The following is a 14,893-nucleotide window of genomic DNA, read 5'->3' as shown; positions in this document are numbered from 1 at the left end:
ACCAACCAAGCAACCAACCAATGCCTTGAAGGGAGCTAGAGTTACTGGAGCATGTGGATTCATTAACAAATATCTGTCTGTTTGCCCCAGCAATAAAGGGAGCAATTTAAAGCGAGGGGGCAGCGGGGTGGAATCCAAGCCAACCAACCAGGCTGCCAGTGTCAATCAAAAAGGCAAGGTTCACCAACAGGACATCTCTAGATGCTACCTGCCATTGAGGCTGCTTAGTTGGTCTCAAGTTGACCATGAAGTGGTTGCACACTCTAGTTGCCATGGTCACTTTACGCATGTGAAGAGTTTCCTTCCAAAATGTGATGTATCCATTTTGGGAAGAAGAACACATTTGGACAGCCACTCAAATGTTTTACACAATTTCCCATTGGGCTGTGTTGTGTGACCTAAAGGACATTCTCACTGGATCACATCACAGACAAAAAGCAACTCTTACAGGTCACTGACACATTCAGGGACACTTTTAAACCTAAGTCTTATAGTCAGAGTGAAATTGATTACGAGTCTGACATCAAAACCCATCACCCTGGATCGTAACGAAATGTTCACATCTCTTGTGGATCTCTAAACTCATGTGTCTAGTCTATGACATCAGTCATTTAAGACACAGTTTCTGCCTAATGTGACCTTCACTGCTTTCCACTTTCCAGTATAATTTAAAGTTCTAAAAAAAAAAGAAAGAATATTCACAATGTGAAAAAGTTAAAGAGATTTTCTTCTTTGGCCTATTGGCAGCATGCACAATACATTTGGTGCTGATTGGTCCAGCGGTTTGCAAGATGGCTATCTATCATTTATGCTAATTTATTACAGTATTATATTTGATATTCTGTGATTTGTGGGCAGACTTATTTGGCAGGCTTGTTTGGCTGCTTTGGATAACTTAGTACTTTTTCTTAATTTATTCTTTTTTGGGGGCAGGGAGGGGGGCTTTTATTGAAAGGACAGTAGGTTGCCAGGAAACGGGAGAGAGAGATGAGGAATGACACGCAGCAAAGGTTGTCGGGATCGGTATTGGAACCCACAACACGCTGCTGGTTGCCTGACCTCAATTCAATTTTATTTGTGTCAAATCACAACAAGTTGTCTCAAGACACTTTACATGTAGAGCAAAGGGCCGACAGAAATCCCACCCAGAGCAAGCAATTTAACACATTAATTTATTCTTGGAAACCATTATGACTACATCTTTACACATTCAGACCTAAATGAAGTAATGAACACAACTGCTGTGTAGACAGCAGTGTTTTTTAACACACCTTGAGTGATGTGATTGTCCCATCACAGAAGTATGATCGGCATGGAGGAGGAAAGAAGAGGGTGTGAGCCAGTTGACAAAGATAAAGATGGTTCGAGTAGAGGGAGGCATAGGGCTCTTACTCCTCCTCATGGCCAGTGTCGGTAATGCACAATGAATCTGTTCGCAGCTAGTGCAATTACAACAGTAACGTCATGGATTAGTGTTTAAAATCTTAATCTTGACCAGGTTCATTCCAGAATGCCATGCATACAGTACTTTAACATCTGTGTGGAAGGAAGGCACTGGAGCAGTCTCGGACAGTTCCGATGTCACTAAGACATCTTTGTCAGCTTATACCTGATGAAGTGCTCCAGTGCCTTCCTTCCACATTATACCAGTCCTGTTCCTGAGATGCACCAGACTAGCCTAAAATAGGCTTGAGTCGTGGTGGAACCCCTTTGTGCACTACTTTAAAATCCATTCTGTACATTGCCCATGCACACACATTTCATCTGATTATAGTAAAACGAACAAAATACAATAACCGTCTCTGTAGTCCATGCTCTCTCTCTAGTCTATACAACCTGCAAATCAACGTTTCAGTTGCTATTCTTTTAGTAAGCAGTGTTATATAGGGGCCCACTGTGTTGCATTTAGTAACCAATTCAATGTTTTATGCCACGTTGTGTTATGTTGCCCTGTTTCGCCCTGTATTGTTGTGTGGCTTAAGAATAAAAAAATACAGCCACCCTCTGTCTATAGTGTCCAGGCCATTTCACCTCTCTACGTGTCAACAGACAGACAGACATACAGACTCGATGGGTGGACTGACAGAGCGCAGTTTGCATCCAATGAACCCTGCCTTTAGGAGTGCACTGATGCATGTTTGTGAGTCTGTCTGTGTGTGTGTGTGTGCGTGCGTGCGTGCGTCTTCTCTATCTGCTTAAGGCAATGTAAGGGGATTTATGAGTGATCGGGCAAGTTGCCCTGTGTGTGTGTCTGTATGTGCATGTATAGTGTGCATGCACATCTGTGTTTGTGTGTGGGTGTGACTATGTGTGTCCTATCTGATCAAGACCCTGCTGTGCCTGGGGCGTCCCGACATCCCAACACAGCCTTTGATTTGGAACAGTGGCCTGGCTGGCAGAATAGGTGAAAACAGCCCACGGTGACAGAGTTCTGATCTGGCAAACAGATAGCTGCTCCCAACAAGCACTAACACACTAACGCTGATAGCTTCCCCTCTGATATGCCGGGAGATATGTGTGAAGAGGAAGATATAAGGACACACAGTGTTGAAAAGGCTGAGAAAGCTTCTGGAAGTGCAGAGTGTATGTACACAGCAAACCTGTGAAATCCTGTCAATTTACAAATTACAAATCAAGTGGAGTTACAAATAAATTCACTCTGACGACTTTACTGTGTTATACTTTAAATGAATATAATATAATATAATATAATATAATATGTAAACCACTGAGCATTTTTCAGGCTGACGTCTAAATGACCGTCTAAAAAGCAGTTATACAGCACCTGGTCTAAAAATGAACATTCTTTAGCGGTCTAGGCTTAGATTAGATGTTGAAACAACATAGTTTCACCAGCTATATATAGACATTTAAAAAACGGCTAAAATATATAGATAATAGATAGATAGATAATAATAATAATCATCATATAGGTGACAAATATAATATAATATATAAAGAGAAAAAAAACGACCACCACTTTTGTGGTTTCTATATTGTATAACTCTACCATACAGATTTATTTGTATTTGTTTATTTAGAACGGACACTGTAGCCTTTAGTTTATTTGTGCACAAACTGAGACAATCCTAAATTAAACATTGTATCGTTCCTTTGACTTGGACCATTGATGAACAATTAATGTGACACGAATATTCTGGCCCAAGTCTGGCCAAACTAAGCTGAATATTTCATCATCATTATTCAATGTAAAACACACTTCAAGCAGCCCAGTCTGAATATAGATTTTAACTATATCACCTCGGGCACTCTCACTGTCACACACAGTCAGGCTAGAGTTTATTTATGTACAATAGAAAGAGTGGCGTATAATTATTCTCGACCCCCAAAGTCTTCTTTTATTTATCCCTCCGTTTTCCGTTTCCCGATATTCTACTGGAATTGGGGAGGGACCAACGAGACGCTACAGATCCATATTTAGGCACAGTTATGCATATCTGATTTCATGTTTGAATTATTTGAGAGTCTGTCTGCAGTGAGAAGTCCTGAGGGCTGTAGCTGTGTTGTGTGTATAATCGTACACTTTTAATCACCCCTCTCAGAGCTAACGTCAGTCCTGCAGGAATCACATTAAGAGCTGTGTGTATTTTGGATGTAGGCTACATCTGTAACTGTGTGTGTGTGCAAGCACGCTTGCGTGCACTTGCATGCGTGTGTGTGTGTAGTTGTGCTATCCAGCCATAGTTTCTGTGTGTTTGGCTCTGTGACACATTCAACTATACCGTATGTATATGTGCACGTCAGCTGCCCTGCGTCTGCATATTTTTCCATTTCCACTCTTGACTTTAAATAAGAGCAGTGCTGCTGAGCTGTTTATTGGCACAGGGTTTCTGTATGGGTAATGATGCATGGAGAATGGTGTGGGCTGCATGGGGAATGGAGAAGCCTGGCCACTCTGATGTTCCATTTGACCTAAGAAAAAATGCAACTGTGTTATAATGTCTTTACTGAAACTCTGACTCCATTGCAATGATCAGTGTGTATGTGTATTGCGTGTATCAGAGGGGAGAAGTGTGCTGTTTTTATCCAAGGACACAGGGAACAGCCTGTGATGTGATGTTGTTGTTGGGATGCACAGGTGTTGTTTGACTAGAGTTGAAAGCATTGGGCGGTCTGAGTCTGCGGCACAGGTCCACTGATACGGTGCTGAAAGGCATCCTCGTTTAGCACAGTGGAGGGCAAAGACATGAGAGAGAGGGTGATGACAGTAACAGGTAGGAGGCTCCACCATGCCCCACTGCACACAGGGGAGGAAGAGAGAGACAGCAAGAAGAAATAGTGAGACAGGCAGGCAAAGTCAAAAGGGAAAGATGGGATGGATTGACGACAAGAGAGGATGGGGAATGAGTGAAACCACAGGAGAGACAAAGAGTGAAGGGAGAGAGTGAGAATGTGGCAAGTGAGAAACTTAATGTATTGGTGACAGGGAGGTCAAACCACCTTCCCTTACTTAACCTCCAACAACGCATGCGCGCACGAGCACACACACACACACACACACACACACACACACACACACACACACACACACACACACACACACACACATTAACGTGAAAGAGTGGTGGAGAAGTAGTGCAGATGGGAAAGGAAGAATGAGAAAGAGAAAACGACTCAGGCACACATAGTGTTTCCATCAAAATAATTTGAGTCAAGCTTGGAAAATTCAACTCAAAGTCTGCCGCTTTGCAGATCTACGGAAAATGTATAAAGGACTGGTTTTACAGTGGGGACACACCTGAGCCCTTGTAGACCGTCGGGAACATGCATCGAAGTCTGTGAGTGTATGGCAAGCCGTTTTAACATTTAATAGTTGAAACGGCTGATAGTGAGTGAGGACATTTTGAGACTAGGCCTAACTCTGCTCAGGAACTTGATGGAAATGGTTTACGCTCATTTCAGAATTTATGTGACATTCTTTATTTGCTGTGTATTTGCTGTGTGTGTTAATATATCATGGGTGTAGCATGTACCGCAATGCAGTAGGGTGTTTGTGAGAAAAACACTGTAAACGTGTTTTGAGAAGATCCTGCCAGGCATTTAAAATCCATGAAGACAGTGGAGAAGTGAGTGAATTAGAGAGAGAGAGAGAGAGAGGGATCAGACATATTTGCTATGTGGTGTTAATGGCTGTCTCAAATTTCCTTCTCTGACAGAATTAGATATGGCCACTCTTTAAAGCTGCCGAGCATTACCATGTTATTCTTTCTTACCATCTTAGTGGCTACTGACAAACAGCTGAAACACTGGAATATGCTGATACTGTACTGCACAGGCTTTCAAAGTGGGGCAGCAGCCAGCCGACAGGGGTGCCAGGGGGGGCCAATTGGAAACAAATTAAGATTCATAAAAACTATATATATATTTTTTTATCCCAGCTAGATTCAATTCTGGCGGCAGTTTAGAGCTATTTTCATTTTCAAGTAATTTCACAAAATGGGGTGTGGGGGTGCAACAGACGGAGGCTATGAGTGACTGTGTTACATGTCATTTGGATCAACTCAGCGGGCAGTCTGCTGAGCGTCACGCTCCGGGACAGAATTAGATCTGTATGGATGGCTGCTACAGTAGCATGTTGACTGCCAATGAATTCTTTAACAGGCGAGGTGGCAAGGTCACTCACCCCATTCTCCAGTTGGTCAGGCACACACACCCTCACACACATGCACACACGCACGCACGCACGCACGCATGCACACACGCACACAAAAACAATCAGCTGCACACACACATAGTATATTGTACACGTGCACCCACACAGCATCTCAATTTTCATGCAGGCCACTATTAACCTTCTTTCCTAAGGCTATGAATCAATTGCAGAGAGAGAGAGAGGCAAAGAGTCAAGGAGAGAGGTCTTTAAGATAAACAGAGGTTTAGCAGAGCTAGATTTATTGAGCTGTTCTTATGAATGGGTGCATGGCGAGCCTGCTCTGTCTGTCCCATGCATGAATGGTCCAGGTGATATAGGTCAGGCTGGAGGAAGGGAGCGCACAGGTGACCTTGAGGGGTCAGCAACACTACTCAAACCCCTAACTGGGCAGGAGCGGTCAGTGATAACGATAGGTCATCTAAAGGTCACTGGCATATACAAAGAAATCACACTGTGAAGTGAGGGGCACTTTTTTCTTTTGCTTTTATAAACTCAGCAACACAAGTTTGGAAACTTAACTTTGGTCCATTATTTATCCACTTTAATAATACCAATTGGTATTGTATTCTATATATTTTTAATCCTTGATTAGTCACCTTTACAACAAGGTATAGATTGAAAGGACTGGGCATTCGTGGAATGAGAAACACAGCTAAAGCAGGTAGTGCCTCCAAAAGAAATTGCCAAAATGGCAACCCATTGGATGATTGCACTCTCCCACAGTAATAATAAAATTCACATTTGGAAATTTTTACACTTTATTAATTTTATACTAGCGTCTAGAAGATCCATACGCAGCCACAACATCTTTTGTTGGGGCAGATCTGTCTCACAGGCAAGACAGAACTTGAAGTTGTCATCATTGAAGGCAATCTCAATGCAGTGAGATATCGGGATAAGATTCTGGAGCCAGTGGCGATCCCATATCTTCAGAATCTGAATCTGGGACTTAATGGCATCCTCCAGGATGACAACGCTCACCCCCCACAGAGCCAGGATCATCACAGAGTAGCTCTACCTCTAGAATTTGGGAGTGGAGAGGATGGAATGGCCTGCTGTTAGTCAAGACCTCAACCCAATTGAACACTTGTGGGATCAGCTTGGGCATGCTGTACGTGCGAGAGTGACCAACAGAACCAAGTTGGCTGACTTGCAACAAAACCTGGTTGAGGAATGGGATGCCATTCCACAGCAAAATGTGGCTAGGTTGGTTGACGAGCATGAGGTGCCAAGCTGTTGCAGCTGCTTTTGGATCTTCCACCAGCTACTGAATTCCCTAACTTTCCCTGAAATAAGTGTAAAAATGGCCGATATGTGTTGTTGTTTTTAGTCTTTTTTCCTTATTTCTGTGGGAGAGTGCAGTCATCCAATCCACTAAGCAACTCAAAGCAAGGGTTGAATACCAACCACTTTTAAGTGCCATTTTGGCAATTTTTTTGGAGGCACTACCCACACGTTTATCTGTGTTGCTCATTCCACGAACTCCAGATCCTTACAATCTATACCTCGTTGTAAAGGTGACTAATCAATGATTAAAATTATATAAAATACAATACCGATTGGTATTATTTAAGTGGATAAATAAGGGACCAAAGTTAAGTTTCCGAACATTTGTTGCTGAGTTTACATCACAAAATCAGTATCAGAAACTTCTTTATTGTCACATAACATTTTTAACAAATAAAAAAGTGGGGTGGCCCATAGACTTGGCTGCTACATCACGAGGTTGCAGCCAAGAATATTGACTTTTTGTTTGTTTAAGCATGCCCACCCGTGGCGTTTCTTTCCTTTTTCCATTCTGGCTCCTTTCTTTCTTCTATGAAGTAAATTGTTTCTTGTGAAGCTTTTTCCACATTGGTTACAATTGTACTATTTCTTTCCTTTATCCATCCTGGCTTGTTTCTTATATGAAACTAAGATGTATTTATATTGGCCACATGACGTAATGTAGTACCCTAAACAAACATTAAAGTCCATAGACTTGGCTGGAAAACTATTTACATAAGTGCCCTAAACAAACATAAAAATCTCATAGACTTGGGTGCCATAGTGACGTAATCTTCAAAAGCCATGTATTGGAGGGGCTAGCGCTCAAAAGGTCACTGTTTAGGGATCTACTGTATTCTCGTTTCAATCTTAATCCGTGGGTTGGTTCATGGTTTCGGTGACATGGATTGTGATGCTTCAACCATCCAACGAAAGAGAAACCACATCAACAGAGGTGTGTTAAAGTGTGGTGTCATGCCCAATTTAAATACTGGGGCTAGCACAACTTCCCTGCAACCCTAAAATGCAGGGCAATTATTTCATTTTGATCGTGTGCGCTCAGCTGCATCCTTTTTCCACAGGGAGCACGTACCGAGGATTTAGTGTTAGTCTTAAAATAAGATCAAACTTTAATGACGTCCACTGGGAAATTTGGTACGGGGAGATTTGATGCCTGAGGCAGTGTGTTAACTTCTATGTCTCTCCCTCTTTCTGCCCTGCTCCCTCCTCTCTCTCTCTCTCTCTCTCCATCACTTTCTCTTTCTCTCTCCGTACAGTATAGATGGATGTAGATAACAGTTAGAAGACCTATCTCTCTTGGTCCCTGACTGTCTGTCTTTCTTTCTCTCTGTGCCTTTCTATGTCTCCCTGCCGCTCATCGCAAATCCCCCCCCCCCCCCCCTCTATCTCTTTTGCTGAATGTGATTTCCCCACAGGCTCATAATTGAATTTTTTTCCCCACCTATGGCCAAATTGATTCCATGAAAGCAGTGGGATAACACGATGGGTTGTGCGCTCTATGATGAAGTCAGACATTGCCAGTGTGCATCTGCTCATGTACGTAGATCCCCATTTGATAATAAGGTGGGTAGGTAAAGTAGAGAGACGTGTGTGTGTGTGTGTGTGTGTGTGTGTGTGTGTGTGTGTGTGCGCGCGCACCTCTCATTCTGGTTCCACTCTATTGCTCCTCGGTTTTCTCATGGATGGATTCATGAGCAGATGCTGTCGTGGAAATGATAAGCAGCATCTTCAATTATCACAGAAGTCTCTTGCGTTCAAATTCCAAAACCGCAAGGGAAATATGTAGCAGCTTGAATACGTGGCGTTCCATGGTGCACACTACTCTTTAAGTTATTATATGATATCATTCTGTATTACCTTTCACCTCTGTGTAGAATATACCACAGCATCTGTACCATGTGATACATATTCACATATAATCTGAGTCACCCTCCACTGATCGATTATGAAACTGTAACCCCTGGGTTCAAGGTCGTAGCTGGTAACTATGAAGTTTCGGCCAAGGAAGCAATCAAGTACCATGGATGTATATTTAAGCAATAAGCCACGAGAGGTCTCAGGTTACCGGGTATTTTACAATGGCTGGGGGCGTAGGCAGACCCGACGCGGAACGGAAGGTCTTCTACCTCCCAGCCATTGTAAAATACCCGGTAAGCTGGGGCCTCGAGTGGCTTATTGCTTTTCTAAAACAGTTACAAACATATAGCAATATTAACCTAATAAAACTATTAAATTCACAAAAGTAGCTACGCTTTGCGAGCCACATCACTTCCTTGTTTTGCTCGGCAAGTAGCCTCATTAATAGCCACATTCACAGTCATATGAGCCGGACGGTGCTTACACGCCTGCACGGCATGTGTTTGTAAAGCAATCAAGCGCTCCCCTTCCCCAGTACAGCTACAGAGATGTGGAATCAGCTGCGAATGATATAAAGTGATTGAAGGTGTGGGTTATCTGTGAAATGTACACCGGTCACGTGACGGTAACCAGCCAATCAGAATCAAGTATTGGGACTACCCGTTTTAGAATGGACAACAACCTACTGTATCCGGAGAGAGTACGGGTCATAAATAATGTTAACCAAAGAGTGAAATTCCTCGCTAGAACATCCTCATTCTTAAATAGAAACGCTCTGGAAATATTAGCAGGGGCTCTGGTCCAATGTCATTTTGATTATGCAAGTTCTTCATGGTACACACTACACAGGTACACGTGCAGCTTTGAAAAATCAACTCCAAACCTCACAAAATAAATTAGTTAGGGTTATCCTAAAACTCCATCCCAGAACACATCTTCTCCCTACTCATTTTGATAACCTCAACTGGCTCAGGGTAGAATAGACGAAAGAGTTTCATTAATAAAACTGTATGGTCCACAGGATACAAAGCAAGGACACCCCGACACAACTATTTTTCTAAGGTTAGTAACGTTCACAATAATCATTTCACAAGACGTAGTACCACAGACCTTATACCTGTAAACTTCAGCAGCTGTATGGGGAAAAACTCATTTTTACACTCGGCAGCTGTAAGGTGGAATGAACATGGTGTGTTTCGCCTCCACATCGTTAAAAAATGTTCTTGTTTATAGAAAAAAGCCTAAAACTACCAGCTCCATTATCACCCATAAGGGTCTCTTTGGTTCCAAACTATCATTTAGCTGGGGACCCCCTGGAACTCCCTCAGGTACCCCTGGGGGTCCCCGCACCTCACGTCTAGATCACATGTATATACAGATTGGTGTTTTGGACAAAATCTGGGGAGCCTGCAGAGCCTGGCGGAGACAATAATATTAACAGTAGTTGTGGAAGTTCCTTAAGTTGTGTTATATGTGAATCTGTGCAGTATCATTGTCCACTCACAGTCGGCAAGGAAATAAACCACATACTGCATCTGGGCTGTTTTTGTTTGCTTCTATCCATTGTACTATTTAAGTGTTAAGATTTTGCCTGCTTACATGCCTTTTTGCCAGTTTGTTTGTTATAGTCTGACTTCCTGTCTCTCTGCGCTTCAGTCAGTCTGCTTGCCTGTCTGTCTGCCTTTCTGGTTTTCTGTCTGCTCACTGTTGCAATCCCTGTGTCTATCTGAGCATGGATCACATTACAGCATGACCACCGCACGCGCGCACACACACACACACACACACACACACACACACACACACACACACACACACACACACACACACACACACACACACACACACACACACACACACACACACAGTAGAAGGGGACTGGTGGCCTCATACCACAGTGCTAGCTGTTGTGCTGTTATTTACTGCATCCATGGGACAGACTGTTTACCTAACAAGTAGACCTTGTTAGCCCCTGCCCTATAAATCGTACATTTGTGTTGCTTTTGCCTCTTCGGGGTCAAATCTTTTTTGGCCTCTATAGAAGCCACTCTGCAGCAGGCATCCTTGTCTTCTTTACAGTCGGCTGTACAGTCACATTGAGCCTCCCATGCAGCAGACGTTCTATAGAAGCCACTCTGCAGCAGACGTTCTATAGAAGCCACTCTGCAGCAGACGTTCTATAGAAGCCACTCTGCAGCAGACGTTCTATAGAAGCCACTCTGCAGCAGACGTTCTATAGAAGCCACTCTGCAGCAGACGTTCTATAGAAGCCACTCTGCAGCAGACGTTCTATAGAAGCCACTCTGCAGCAGACGTTCTATAGAAGCCACTCTGCAGCAGACGTTCTATAGAAGCCACTCTGCAGCAGACGTTCTATAGAAGCCACTCTGCAGCAGACGTTCTATAGAAGCCACTCTGCAGCAGACGTTCTATAGAAGCCACTCTGCAGCAGACGTTCTATAGAAGCCACTCTGCAGCAGGCGTTCTATAGAAGCCACTCTGCAGCAGGCGTTCTATAGAAGCCACTCTGCAGCAGTCGTACTATAGAAGCCACTCTGCAGCAGACGTTCTATAGAAGCCACTCTGCAGCAGACGTTCTATAGAAGCCACTCTGCAGCAGACGTTCTATAGAAGCCACTCTGCAGCAGACGTTCTATAGAAGCCACTCTGCAGCAGGCGTTCTATAGAAGCCACTCTGCAGCAGGCGTTCTATAGAAGCCACTCTGCAGCAGACGTTCTATAGAAGCCACTCTGCAGCAGACGTTCTATAGAAGCCACTCTGCAGCAGACGTTCTATAGAAGCCACTCTGCAGCAGACGTTCTATAGAAGCCACTCTGCAGCAGACGTTCTATAGAAGCCACTCTGCAGCAGGCGTTCTATAGAAGCCACTCTGCAGCAGACGTTCTATAGAAGCCACTCTGCAGCAGACGTTCTATAGAAGCCACTCTGCAGCAGACGTTCTATAGAAGCCACTCTGCAGCAGACGTTCTATAGAAGCCACTCTGCAGCAGGCGTTCTATAGAAGCCACTCTGCAGCAGACGTTCTATAGAAGCCACTCTGCAGCAGACGTTCTATAGAAGCCACTCTGCAGCAGACGTTCTATAGAAGCCACTCTGCAGCAGACGTTCTATAGAAGCCACTCTGCAGCAGGCGTTCTATAGAAGCCACTCTGCAGCAGACGTTCTATAGAAGCCACTCTGCAGCAGACGTTCTATAGAAGCCACTCTGCAGCAGGCGTTCTATAGAAGCCACTCTGCAGCAGACGTTCTATAGAAGCCACTCTGCAGCAGACGTTCTATAGAAGCCACTCTGCAGCAGACGTTCTATAGAAGCCACTCTGCAGCAGGCGTTCTATAGAAGCCACTCTGCAGCAGACGTTCTATAGAAGCCACTCTGCAGCAGACGTTCTATAGAAGCCACTCTGCAGCAGGCGTTCTATAGAAGCCACTCTGCAGCAGACGTTCTATAGAAGCCACTCTGCAGCAGACGTTCTATAGAAGCCACTCTGCAGCAGACGTTCTATAGAAGCCACTCTGCAGCAGGCGTTCTATAGAAGCCACTCTGCAGCAGGCGTTCTATAGAAGCCACTCTGCAGCAGTCGTACTATAGAAGCCACTCTGCAGCAGACGTTCTATAGAAGCCACTCTGCAGCAGACGTTCTATAGAAGCCACTCTGCAGCAGACGTTCTATAGAAGCCACTCTGCAGCAGACGTTCTATAGAAGCCACTCTGCAGCAGACGTTCTATAGAAGCCACTCTGCAGCAGACGTTCTATAGAAGCCACTCTGCAGCAGACGTTCTATAGAAGCCACTCTGCAGCAGGCGTTCTATAGAAGCCACTCTGCAGCAGACGTTCTATAGAAGCCACTCTGCAGCAGACGTTCTATAGAAGCCACTCTGCAGCAGGCGTTCTATAGAAGCCACTCTGCAGCAGACGTTCTATAGAAGCCACTCTGCAGCAGACGTTCTATAGAAGCCACTCTGCAGCAGACGTTCTATAGAAGCCACTCTGCAGCAGACGTTCTATAGAAGCCACTCTGCAGCAGACGTTCTATAGAAGCCACTCTGCAGCAGACGTTCTATAGAAGCCACTCTGCAGCAGACGTTCTATAGAAGCCACTCTGCAGCAGGCGTTCTATAGAAGCCACTCTGCAGCAGACGTTCTATAGAAGCCACTCTGCAGCAGACGTTCTATAGAAGCCACTCTGCAGCAGACGTTCTATAGAAGCCACTCTGCAGCAGACGTTCTATAGAAGCCACTCTGCAGCAGACGTTCTATAGAAGCCACTCTGCAGCAGACGTTCTATAGAAGCCACTCTGCAGCAGACGTTCTATAGAAGCCACTCTGCAGCAGACGTTCTATAGAAGCCACTCTGCAGCAGACGTTCTATAGAAGCCACTCTGCAGCAGACGTTCTATAGAAGCCACTCTGCAGCAGACGTTCTATAGAAGCCACTCTGCAGCAGACGTTCTATAGAAGCCACTCTGCAGCAGACGTTCTATAGAAGCCACTCTGCAGCAGACGTTCTTGTCTTCTTTGCAGTCGGCTGTACAGTCACATTGAGCCTCCCAGCAGAGCTGAGTAATCAGATTCAGGCCGCTCATGCCCGCAAGGCTTTTAGAGAAAATGGGAACGTTTGAGCAGATAACTGTCTGTATTGCAGGTGCAATATATAGGGGGATCAAATTATATCAGAGTGGAAAAGAACATCTATGCAATATGAATGTTCCTGTGACACAGGCACATTTGTCAAATCTTTTGTCAGTGGTGTGGTTTCTTTGACCTTTCCAAATATTCTTCTGTTATGTAGAGATTTCAACGTATACTGTCAGTGGACCTGTTGCCCTTTTGGCCAGCTCCCAGTTGTGTGCATGTGGTGCACCTGTCCTGTGTGCATGCGGTGCAGGTAAAAGCTGGAAAAGAGCATGTGAAAATAGAGGTTGAAGAACAGCTAATCTCTGGATGTTCATCCTCTCTTCCCATCGCAGTGACCAGACCAACAGCACTCTGATTTATATCCTTCCACTCAGAGAGAGAGAAGAGGTGACCAGACCAACAGCACTCTGATTTATATCCCTCCACTCAGAGAGAGAGAAGAGGTGGCCAGCCAGATACCTCCTGTCAGGACAGCCTCTCATGCGTTGCCGTGCTTTGATTTACAGTGCTGGCGGCGTTAAGCTCCACGGCTGATCATTTTCCCATGCAGCAGATGAGAGGCCATCTGTAGCCGTCATAGCAGCCAGGACTGTACTATGCAGACAGGGTGGATGGATGGTTGGATGTATGAGGTGACAGGACTACACTGCAGACAGGGTGTGTGTGTGTCTCAGTACATAGTGATTAATGTCACACAAGGAAAGAATATGTTTTTATTACGTTTGTTGTAGGGCTGTCAAAATTAGTGAGTTAACCTAGTTAATTAAATTGTGAAATTAATCTGATAAAAAATGTTAACGCAATGAATCCATGCTTGGATGACCCGCCCCATACATACTATAATCCCATCCACTCTGCACTATCTAGCCCTATCTGAATGGCAATAACCAACATATGATGATCAAAATCACGACGGGATGAGCGACAAAAAAAGTGTGGCAGGACACCATCCTGCCACACTTTTTTTGTTATAATGTAAACATACATACAGTCTATACATACTGTCATTTATCTTTCCATTCCCACAACAATATTCAGAAAAAATTGCATATTTTGGACAAAGTTCGAATGGTGATTAATCATGATTCATTCTTTTTTAAGCTGTGATTAATCAGATTACATTTTTTTATTGTTTGACAGCCCTATAGTTTGTTGATGTTGCATTGCTTAATTTAGGTGCATGTCACATGCAGTAGCTGTGATTTGCTAAGAAGCACGCACACATCCTGTTTCACTAGGAAAAAATGACACAATATTGACATGAAAAGCCATTCCATCATTGCGTCACACATGCTTAGTCAATTAGATTGATTCTGATTACATTTTGGGTTGTGACTCTCTCTCATAATAAGAAAGGATTTACTATAGGCACTGTAAAGTATATGTTCCCTCCATTCCCAGTTATGCTCATTTGGC

The sequence above is a fragment of the Protomyctophum bolini genome (genome assembly GCF_963924005.1).
Source record: "Protomyctophum bolini genome assembly, chromosome: 6".
NCBI classification, from domain to species: domain Eukaryota; kingdom Metazoa; phylum Chordata; class Actinopteri; order Myctophiformes; family Myctophidae; genus Protomyctophum; species Protomyctophum bolini.
This window is presented reverse-complemented; position numbering follows the sequence as displayed.